The sequence below is a fragment of the Solanum stenotomum genome, chromosome 2 (assembly GCF_019186545.1).
Source record: "Solanum stenotomum isolate F172 chromosome 2, ASM1918654v1, whole genome shotgun sequence".
Taxonomy (NCBI): Eukaryota; Viridiplantae; Streptophyta; class Magnoliopsida; order Solanales; family Solanaceae; genus Solanum; species Solanum stenotomum.
In genome coordinates this window covers 44119284-44129783 of record NC_064283.1, presented here as the reverse complement: position 1 = coordinate 44129783, position 10500 = coordinate 44119284, and the positions used below count along the sequence as shown (strand labels likewise).

At 32.0% G+C, this 10500-nt stretch overlaps 1 pseudogene; it reads left to right on the top strand.

The window, feature by feature from the left end:
• Positions 1–1834, top strand: part of LOC125856009 (uncharacterized) — a 3450-nt pseudogene extending 1616 nt beyond the window's left edge.
• The last annotated feature ends 8666 nt before the right edge of the window (positions 1835–10500 follow it).

Sequence of the window (10500 nt, the reverse complement as noted above, 5' to 3'; positions counted from 1 at the left end):
TAAGGTTTATAGTTTCTTAAATACTTCTGGTTCTGAATTCGATTATGATTCCGACTCAGGCTCCAAAGAAGAGATTGATTTACCTGAATTATCTGATAATAATCAGCGTGATAATAATCAACATGATAATATGAATACTTGCAATACTTGCCATGGTGATACTTGCTTATGTGAAAATGATGAGTTTTTTTTATAAACTGCAATTTCAATTTGAAGATTTAAATCTAAATACTATTACTTTTGATAATGTGATAGAACTTCTGAAAGAAGTTACTGATAATAATCTTTGTAAAAAAATTATTCAGTTAGATGTTAATAATAGTGCTAGTTCTAGTTCAAAAAATTCTGAAAAACAAAAGAATGATTTTGAATTCGAATACTCTGCACCTTATTCTTTGTATGAAATTAATAATAGACTTTAAAAACAAACTATTTCTACAAGATATTCTTCTTTTGATGATTTGAAAAAAGAAGTTGAAAATTTGAAAAATGAGATTAAATCTCTTAAACAAAATCAAATGATTTGTGATCATCGTCTTACTCAGATTGAAGCTGTTAATAACAAAGCTAAAAACATTGCTGAAGATAATACTCTTGCAAAACCTTTTAGTCTTGATCCTAAACAAGGTATGTTTTTAGGAATGATGCAAATTGTTACTGCTCATAACTGGTATGTTAAATGCACCATTTTGATTGATAATAGTTTTTCAATAACGAATATTGCTATGATTGATAGTGGAGCGGATGTTAGTTGCATTCAAGAAGGTCTTGTGCCAACTAAATATTTTGAAAAAACTACTCATATAGTCAAATCTGCTTCTGGTTATGCTTTAGATATAAGTATAAATTGCCTAATACTCGCATTTTTCAAAATAAAGTGTGCATTCCACATTTCTTTTTCTTGGTAAAAAATCAGTTATACCCTCCAATTATACTTGGAACCCCCTTTATAAATGCTATTTATCCTTTTACTAGCATAAATGCTAAAGGTTTTTCTGCTACTTATGAAGACAGGGATATTAGTTATACTTTCATCACTAACCCTATTTCTCGTGATATTATGAAACAAAAGCATATTGATTCTCTGCAACTTGAATTGTTTAGCATGAATATATTTGATACTTTGAAATCTACCAAAGTATAGGTTGAACAAATTGCTGTTGATATTTGTGCTGATCATCCTAGTGCTTTTGGGAATCGGAAAAAGCATATAGTTACTCTTTCATATGAAGATGATTTCTCTAAGAATGACATTCCTACTAAATCTCGTCCTTGTCAAATGAACGCCGAATTAGTTGAATTCTGCAAAAAGGAGATTGATAATTTGTTACAAATGGGATTTGATAAAACCTTCAAAATCACCTTGGTCTTGTACTGCATTTTATGTTAACAATGCGGCTGAAAAAGAACGAGGTGTTCAGATCCAAATATTTAAAGAGCATACTTATAAAACTGCTCTGAATGTCCTGTTTGGACAATATAAATGGAATGTAATGCCATTTGGTTTGAGAAATGCTCCTTCTGAATTTCAAAAAATTATGAATGATATTTTCAACCCATTTTTGGATTTCATCATTGTTTATATTGATGATATTTTTCAAAACATTTGAAACACATATCAAGCATCTAGATATTTTCAAGAAAATCGTTATACAAAATGGTTTGGTAATTTCTAAATCAAAAATGAGTTTATTTCAAACTAATGTTCGATTTCTTGGACATCTTATTTGTCAGGAAAAAGTCACCTCGATACAAAGATCAATTGACTTTGCATTAAAATTTCCTGATGTTATTACCGACAAGACTCAATTGCAAAGATTTTTGGGAAGTTTAAATTACATCTCCCCCTTTTATAAAAATTTATCTTATGATTTGGCCCCTCTTTACGACAGGCTAAAAAAGAATCATAAATCACCTTGGACTGATAGTCATACAACTTTGGTAAAAAATATTAAGTTGCGTGTCCAATCTTTACCTTGTTTAACTCTTGCTAATCCTGCCTGGCAAAAGATTATTGAGACGGATGCGTCTAACATTGGTTATGGTGGAATTTTGAAACAAATTAATCCCAATGACAAACAAGAATATTTGATTAGATTTAATTCTGGGAAATGGAGCAAAGCCTAGAAAAAATATGACACGGTGGCCCATGAAATGCTAACCATCGTTAAATGTGTGTTAAAATTTCAAAATGATTTATATAGTCAAAAGTTTTTTTAAAAAAATGATGCGCAATCTGTGAAATATATGTTTAATAAAAATTTTAAATATGATGTGTCAAAATTAATTTTTGCTAGATGGCAAGCCCAGTTAGCTCCTTTTAATTTTGAAATTCATTATAAAAAAGGAAGTGATAACTTTCTCCCGAATTTCTTATCCAGAGAATATTTATCTTCGTCATGAGTTTTCTTTCTCCCTTCTTTACTGAAAAAACTCTTATTACTATATTAAAAATAATTCCTCTTAATCGAGATGTACAAGAGATAATTTTATGGAAAATTATTGATTGAATGGTGATACACAGATCGAAGAGATCTGTCGATTTTGACGACGAAAATTATTATTACAATAACTATGATGACGCATTTGAATAAAACAAAATGTTTTGTTTGTAGGATGGACTCTCCTTGGATAACCAAGGGTCGAGGCAGAGATAATAACCCCCGAGGAAGGGGAAGATCTTCCCAGGATCATCATTAGGATCGTCATACAAATCCTCTTCAAATTCTCCAATTCTGCAAAAATATGGAAAGAATTTGATAAATGCCAAAGTCACTCAAAGTGCAACATCAACATCAATACATCTGGATGATATTCCAGAAAATAGATCATTATACGCACAACTACAATCATATTTATCTAAGAAGCAAACTGATACTTTTTCCTCTATCGCCATAGAAGATGTTGATGATATCAATTCTTTTGAAAAGGTATCAAAGAAAGAAATAACATTTCTTTTAGAAAACTCTGAAATTCAGAGAAAGAAAGAACCCTGGAATATATTCCAGCGATACTTGATTAACGGATTATATTTCCTGGCTGAGTCATATAAAACCCAATTTTACTATGAGACTATTTTAATAAATATTAGTGGTGTCGAATTTCAGCACTTCTCAGGGTACAACACTAGCGAGAATGCTTATAACTTCTCCAAAATGATTATTAAGCAGATTATATCTATTGAAGATTGGGGTATTTCCACAATGAAAGAAAGGCAGATCTACCTAAATAAGGTCTCTATGAGTTTCACCTATTGGGACAACATTAATGCTTTTGAAAAAGTCATTTACTATAATAATGGGTGACATTAGCATACTTGGGTTATTAAAATTTGCGCAAAGATATTTGCAGAATCCATCCCTAATTGGTTCTTGAACTGGTGGTCATACCACGGTCCAACAACAAATATTTTGCCTGATCCATTTCTGCAATTATATAAACAATGGGTTAAGGTTTCACCAGATCTTAACGATTTATACCACGCAGATCATATTTGCTATATTGAAAGAATCGAAAAAAATTATTTTTTAATTGAATTCTCTATTCCATGGATTCATAAATGGACCCCAGAAGTGGGATACACCGAGGAGCAAATTCCTTGTTTGTATAGAACCTTTCATCATAATTTTTGGGACAAATTGATGAAAAAGGATCCCACGACCAAGTCTTTATACGGACAAGAATTGCTAGATCTAATTGCAAGAAAGATCCAAGAATATTGTATTCTCCTCACAAGTGAATCATTGCCAACAGCTTAGTCAGGCATATTGCAAGAAAAAATTCCATTCAAGATGGAAATAAAGAAGAAATGATTAATAATTAACTAGACGAGGTCAGGAGGAATTTACTCCTCAATATTAATCAATGCGAGAAATCAGACACTTCTATGAGAAGTGAGACGAGCGATGATATCGCAGAAGATACTTAAGAAACGCAACCTGATGAATCAGCTAAACCCATTTCAGAAGATACGCTGAAAAAGGCGGAAGATTTCCTTAGAGAACTAAAGATAAAAGACAAGCTATGAAGATTATTGCCAACAGTAAAAGTCACTATCAACAGTAGATACACTGTTGATTAACAGTAAAAACATTGTTATTGTCCATAAGGGACCCATTGATAAAGGACCCACCATTGTTGTACAATATTTTTTTTCTATAAATAGGTTTAGTTTTAATTGGAGGTTGAAAAACCCTCTCTCTCTAGCATTCTCTCTTGTAAAGCTCTCTTTTGTAAAGTTTGAAGTTCGCCGGAATATTTACCGAAATAAAGTGTATAGTTCTCTTGTAGGCCTTGGAGCTGGCCACCCTTTTCAAGGTACTATTTTATTTCTGTTTTTATCTTTTGGTATTATTTCTCAGATCTGAGCCGTGACCATGCCTGGCTAAAACTTCATATCTATGTCGGATAACTAACTTCACCTTTATATCTACCATGAAAGATCTAGACTTTATCGAAATATAAATAAATTTATATATGATTTCTTGACTTGGTTATGAGATGGTGGTACAGTCAGATTTAATACAACACGTTATTGGCTTTGTCTTTGTGACTTCGTCTAGTCAGCCGTGGTTCTTAGACCATTATTGAAATGAAAAAGGGCGTCTATATGCGGTTAGAACTGCTAGACACATGGGTTCAATAAAAATACGTATTTGAATCTTGACAGGCCCTTTGCTCGGGTAAATGGAATAAAATCCTTCCATACAGTGTTAAAACTATATAAAAATTTCTATAAATTTTGATTCGAATTTAGAACCGGATGTTAGCAAGCTAGATTAAAGATGACCGTGTGGACTACCGCCCGTCTTCTGAGATCCTGCAAGTTGGTATCAACACTAGGATGATCAGCACAAAATCAACAACAATTTGTTCATAAATTAATTTAATTTGTTCCTGTACTTTAGTAGATTTCAAAGTATCAAATCTATTAATGCTAAACAATTCAAGTTGCCAACTTGCAGGATCTCAGAAGACGGGCAGTAGTCCGCGTGGTCATCATTAATCTAGCTTGCTAACATCTGGTTCTAAATCCGAATCAAAATATATACAATTTTTTATATAGTTTTATGATTGTATGGAAGGATCTTATTCCTTTTACCCGAGCAAAGGGCCTATCAAGATTCAAATTCGTATTGTTATTGAACCCATGTGTCTAGCAGTTCCAACCACGTATAGGCGCCCTTTGTCAATTCAATAACGGGCTAAGAACCACGACTGGCTAGACGAAGTCATAAAGACAAAGCCAATAACGTGTGGTATTAAATCTGACTGTACCACCATCTCAGAACCAAGTCAAGAAATCATATATAAATTTATTTATATTTAGATTAAGTCTAGATCTTTCATGGTAGATACAAAGGTGAAGTTAATTATCCGACATAGATATGAAGTTTTAGCCGGACATGGTCACGACTCAGATCTGAGAAATAATACCAAAAGATAAGAACATAAATAAAATAGTACCTTGAAAAGGGTGGCCGACTCCAAGGCCTATAAGAGAACTATACACTTTATTAACTCCGGTAAGTATTCCGACGAACTTTAAACTTTACAAAAGAGAGCTGTACAAGAGAGAGTGCTAGAGAGAGGGGTTTTCAACCTATTTCTCCAATTAAAACTAAACCTATTTATAGAAAAAAAAAATTGTACAATAATGGTGGGTCCCTTATGTATAGTTACAATGTTTTTACTGTTAATCAACAATGTATCTACTGTTGATAACGACTTTTACTGTTGGCGATAAGCTTCACAACTTATCTTTTTTCTCTAGTTCTCTGAGGAAATCTTCCATCTTTTTCAGCGTATCTTCTGAAATGGGTTTAGCTGATTCATCAGGCTGAGTTTCTTGAGTATCTTTTGCGATATCATCGCTCATCTCACTTCTCATAGAAGTGTCTGATTTCTCATATTGATTAATATTGAGGAGTAGATTCCTCCTGACCTCGTCTAGATAATTATTAATCATTTCTTCTTTATTTCCATCTTGAATGGAAATTTTTCTTGCAATATGTCTGGCTGTGCTGTCGGCAATGATTCCCTTGTGAGGAGAAATACAATATTCTTGGATCTTTCTTGCAATTAGATCCAGCAATTCTTGTTCGTATAAAGATTTGGTCGTGGGATTCTTTTTTATCAATTTGTCCCAAAAATTATTATGAAAGGTTCTATACAAACAAGGAATTTTCTCCTCGGTGAATCCCACTTCTGGGTTCGTTTATGAATCCATGGAATAAAGAATTCAATGAAAAAATAAATTTGTTCGTTTTTTCAATATAGTAAATATGATATGCGTGGTATAAATCGTTAAGATTTGGTGAAACCTTAACCCATTCTTTATATAATCGCAAAAATGGATCAGACAAAATCTTTGTTGTTGGACCGTGGTATGACCACCAGCTCAAGAACCAATATGGGATGGATTCTGCAAATATCTTTGCGCAAATTTTAATAAATCAAGTATGCTTATATCGCTCATTATTATAGTAGAGGACTTTTTCAAAAGCATTAATGTTGTCCCAATAGGTGAAACTCATAGAGACCTTATTTAGGCTGATCTGCCTTTCTTTCATTGTGGAAATACCCCAATCTTCAATAGATATAATCTGCTTAATAATCATTTTGGAGAAGTTATAAACGTTCTCGCTGGTGTTGTACCCTGAGAAGTGCTGAAATTCGACACTACCAGTATTTATTAAAATAGTCTCATAGTAAGATTGAGTTTTTAATGACTTACCCGGGAAATATAATCTTTTAATCAAGTATCGCTGGAATATCTTCCAGGGTTCTTCCTTTCTCTGAATTTCAGAGTTTTCTAAAAGAAATATTATTTCTTTCTTTGATACCTTTTCAAAAGATTTGATATCATCAATATCTTCTTTGGCGATAGAGGCAAAAGTATCACTTTGCTTCTCAAATAATATGCTTGTAGTTGTGTGTATAACGGGCTATTTTCTGGAATATCATCCAGATATTGATGATGATGTTGAACTTTGAGTGACTTTGGACTTTATCAATTTCTTTCCATATTTTTGCAGAATTGGAGAATTAAAAGAGGATCTGTATGACGATCCTGATAATGATCCTGGGAAGATCTTCCCCTTCCTCGGGGGTTATTACCCCTGCCTCGACCCTTGGTTATCCAAGGAGAGTCCATCCTACAAACAAAACATTTTGTTTTATTCAAATGCGTCATAGTAGTTATTGTAATAATAATTTTTGTCGTCAAAAATCGACGATCTCTTCGATATTATGAACAATAGAGAAGATGTCTATCACCATTCTATCGATAATTTTCCATAAAATTATCTCTTGTACATCTCGATTTAGAGAAATTACTTTTAATATAGTAATAAGAGCTTTTTCAATAAAGAAGGGAGAAAAGAAAATTCATGACGAAGACAAATATTCTCTGGATAAGAAATCTGGGAGAGAGTTATCACTTCTCTTTTTATAATGGATTTCAACATTAAAAGGAGCTAACTGCGCTTGCCATCTAGCAAAAATTAATTTTGACGCATCATGTTTAAAATATTTATTAAACATATATTTCACAGATTGGGCATCAGTTTTTATTAAGAACTTCTGGTTATATAAATCATCTTGAAATTTTAACACACTTTTAACGATGGTTAGTATTTCATGAGCCACCATGACATATTTTTTCTGGGCTTCGCTCCATTTCCCAGAATTAAATCTAATCAAATATTCCTGTTTGTCATTGGGATTAATTTGTTTCAAAATCCCACCATAACCAATGTTAGACGCATCCGCCTCAATAATCTTTTGCCAGGCAGGATTAGCAAGAGTTAAACAAGGTAAAGATTGGACACGCAACTTAATATTTTTCACCAAAGTTGTATGACTATCTGTCTAAGGTGATTTATGATCCTTTTTTAGCCTGTCATAAAGAGGCACCAAATTACGAGATAGATTTTTATAAAAGGGGAAGATGTAATTTAAACTTCCCAAAAATCTTTGCAATTGAGTCTTGTCGATAATAACTTTAGGAAATTTTGATGCAAAGTCAATTGATCTTTGTATCGGGGTGATTTTTCCCTGACAAATAAGATGTCCAAGAAATCAAACATTAGTCTGAAATATACTCATTTTTGGTTTAGAAAATACCAAACCATTTTGTGTAATGATTTTCTTGAAAGTGTCTAGATGCTTGATATGTGTTTCAAATGTTTTGAAAAATACCAAAATATCATCAATATAAACAATGATGAAATCCAAATATGAGTTGAAAATAGCATTCATAATTTTTTGAAATTTGGAAGGAGCATTTTTCAAATCAAATGGCATTACATTCCATTCGTATTGTCCAAACGAGACATTAAAAGGAGTTCTATAAGTATGCTCTTTAAATATTTGGATCTGCCAATATCCTGATTTTAAATCAAATTTTAAAAATATATTGGCGTCATATAATCTAGACAACATATCATTTTTGTTTGGAATAGGATACCTAATCCATTTTAAAAATTTGTTTAATGGTTTATAATTTATAACCAACCTGGGAACACCTCATTCTTTTCAGCCGCATTGTTAACATAAAATGCAGTACAAGACCAAGATGATTTTAATGGTTTTATCAAACCTTTTTGTAACAAATTATCAATCTCCTTTTTGCAGAATTCAACTAATTCGGCGTTCATTTGACAAGGATGAGATTTAGTAGGAATATGAAATCATCTTCATATGGAAGAGTAACTATATACTTTTTTCGATTCCAAAAAGCACTAGGATGATCAACAGAAATATCAAGAGCAATTTTTTCAGAAATTAATTTAATTTTTTCTTGTACTTTGGTAGATTTCAAAGTATCAAATATATTCATGCTAAACAATTCAAGTTGCAGAGAATCAACATGCTTTTTATCATATTATTCAAAGCATTAACATCACGAGAAATAGGGTCAGTGATGAAAGTATAACTAATATCCCTATCTTAATAAGCAGTAGAAAAACCTTTAGCATTTATGCAAGTAAAAGGATAAATAACATTTATAAAGGGGGTTCCAAGTATAATTGGAGGGTATAACTGATTTTTTACCAAGAAAAAGAAATGTGGAATGCACACTTTATTTTGACAAATGCGAGTATTAGGCAATTTATACTTTATATCTAAAGCATAACTAGAAGCATATTTGACCATATGAGTAGTTTTTTCAAAATATTTGGTTGACACAAGATCTTCTTGAATGCAACTAACATCCGCTCCACTATCAATCATAGCAATATTCGTTATTGAAAAACTATTATTAATCAAAATGGTGCATTTAACATACCATTTATGAGCAGTAACAATTTGCATCATTCCTAAAAAATACCTTGTTTAGGGTCAAGATTAAAAGGTTTTGCAAGAGTATTATCTTCAACAATGTTTTTACCTTTGTTATTAACAAATTCGATCTGAGTAAGACGATGATCACAAATCATTTGATTTTGTTTAAGAGATTTAATCTCATTTTTCAAATTTCAACTTCTTTTTTCAAATCATCAAAAGAAGAATCTCTTATAGAAATAGTTTGTTTGTAAAGTCTGTTATTAATTTCAGGCAAATAATAAGGTGCAGAGTATTCGAATTCAAAATCATTCTTTTATTTTTCAAAATTTTTTGAACTAGAACTAGCACTATTAGTAATAGCTAATTGAAAAATTTTTTTACGAAGATTATTATGAGTAACTTCTTTCAGAAAGTCTATCACATTATCAGAAGTAATAGTATTGAGATTTGAATCTTCAAGTTGAGATTGCAGTTTATCAAACCTATATTGAGATGTAGACATATAGGTGAGTTTAGATGGTATAAAGACACTTATTTAAGTCGGGTCATGGAACTTCCCGAAAATGGTTTAGAGTTTTGGAAAGCCAAATTTATTGATTGCTTACCTTCTTTATTTGCAGAAAGAGTAAAAAAGACTCTTAGAAATTCTCAAGGAATTATTCCCTATAGTGATTTTACTTATGCAAAGTTTATTGGGACTTGTACGCAAGAAGGCATAAATTTGTGCAATGAGTTAAAACTCTCAAGACAGCTTAAGATGGATAAGCTTAGAGAAAAGTCTCAATTAGGAGATTTTTATACTCAATTCGATTTACCGAATGCTTCAAAAAGCACCAATCGAGAAACTTCCAAATCAGAATCTCATAGATCTTATCATAAGAAAGGAAGATCTAGAAGAAGGACTAGAGAAGAAAGAGATGAGCGTAGGACTCATCGTAAATCTCATAGATTTACCAGGAATAGGTCAAGGCGAAATCTTGATAAGATTAAGTGTTATAAATGTGGAAAATTTGGGCATATAGCTCCAAATTGTAAGCTGGAAAAGCTTAAGACTCTAGAACTTGATGATGCTATTCAAGAGAAGATTTATAGTTTTCTATATACTTCTAGTTTCGAATCAGATTATGATGATTCTGAAGCAAGTTATGCAACAGAGGATGAGCAACCTGAGCCTTCTAAGGTTCATCAAGATTCGAATGATGCTTGCAA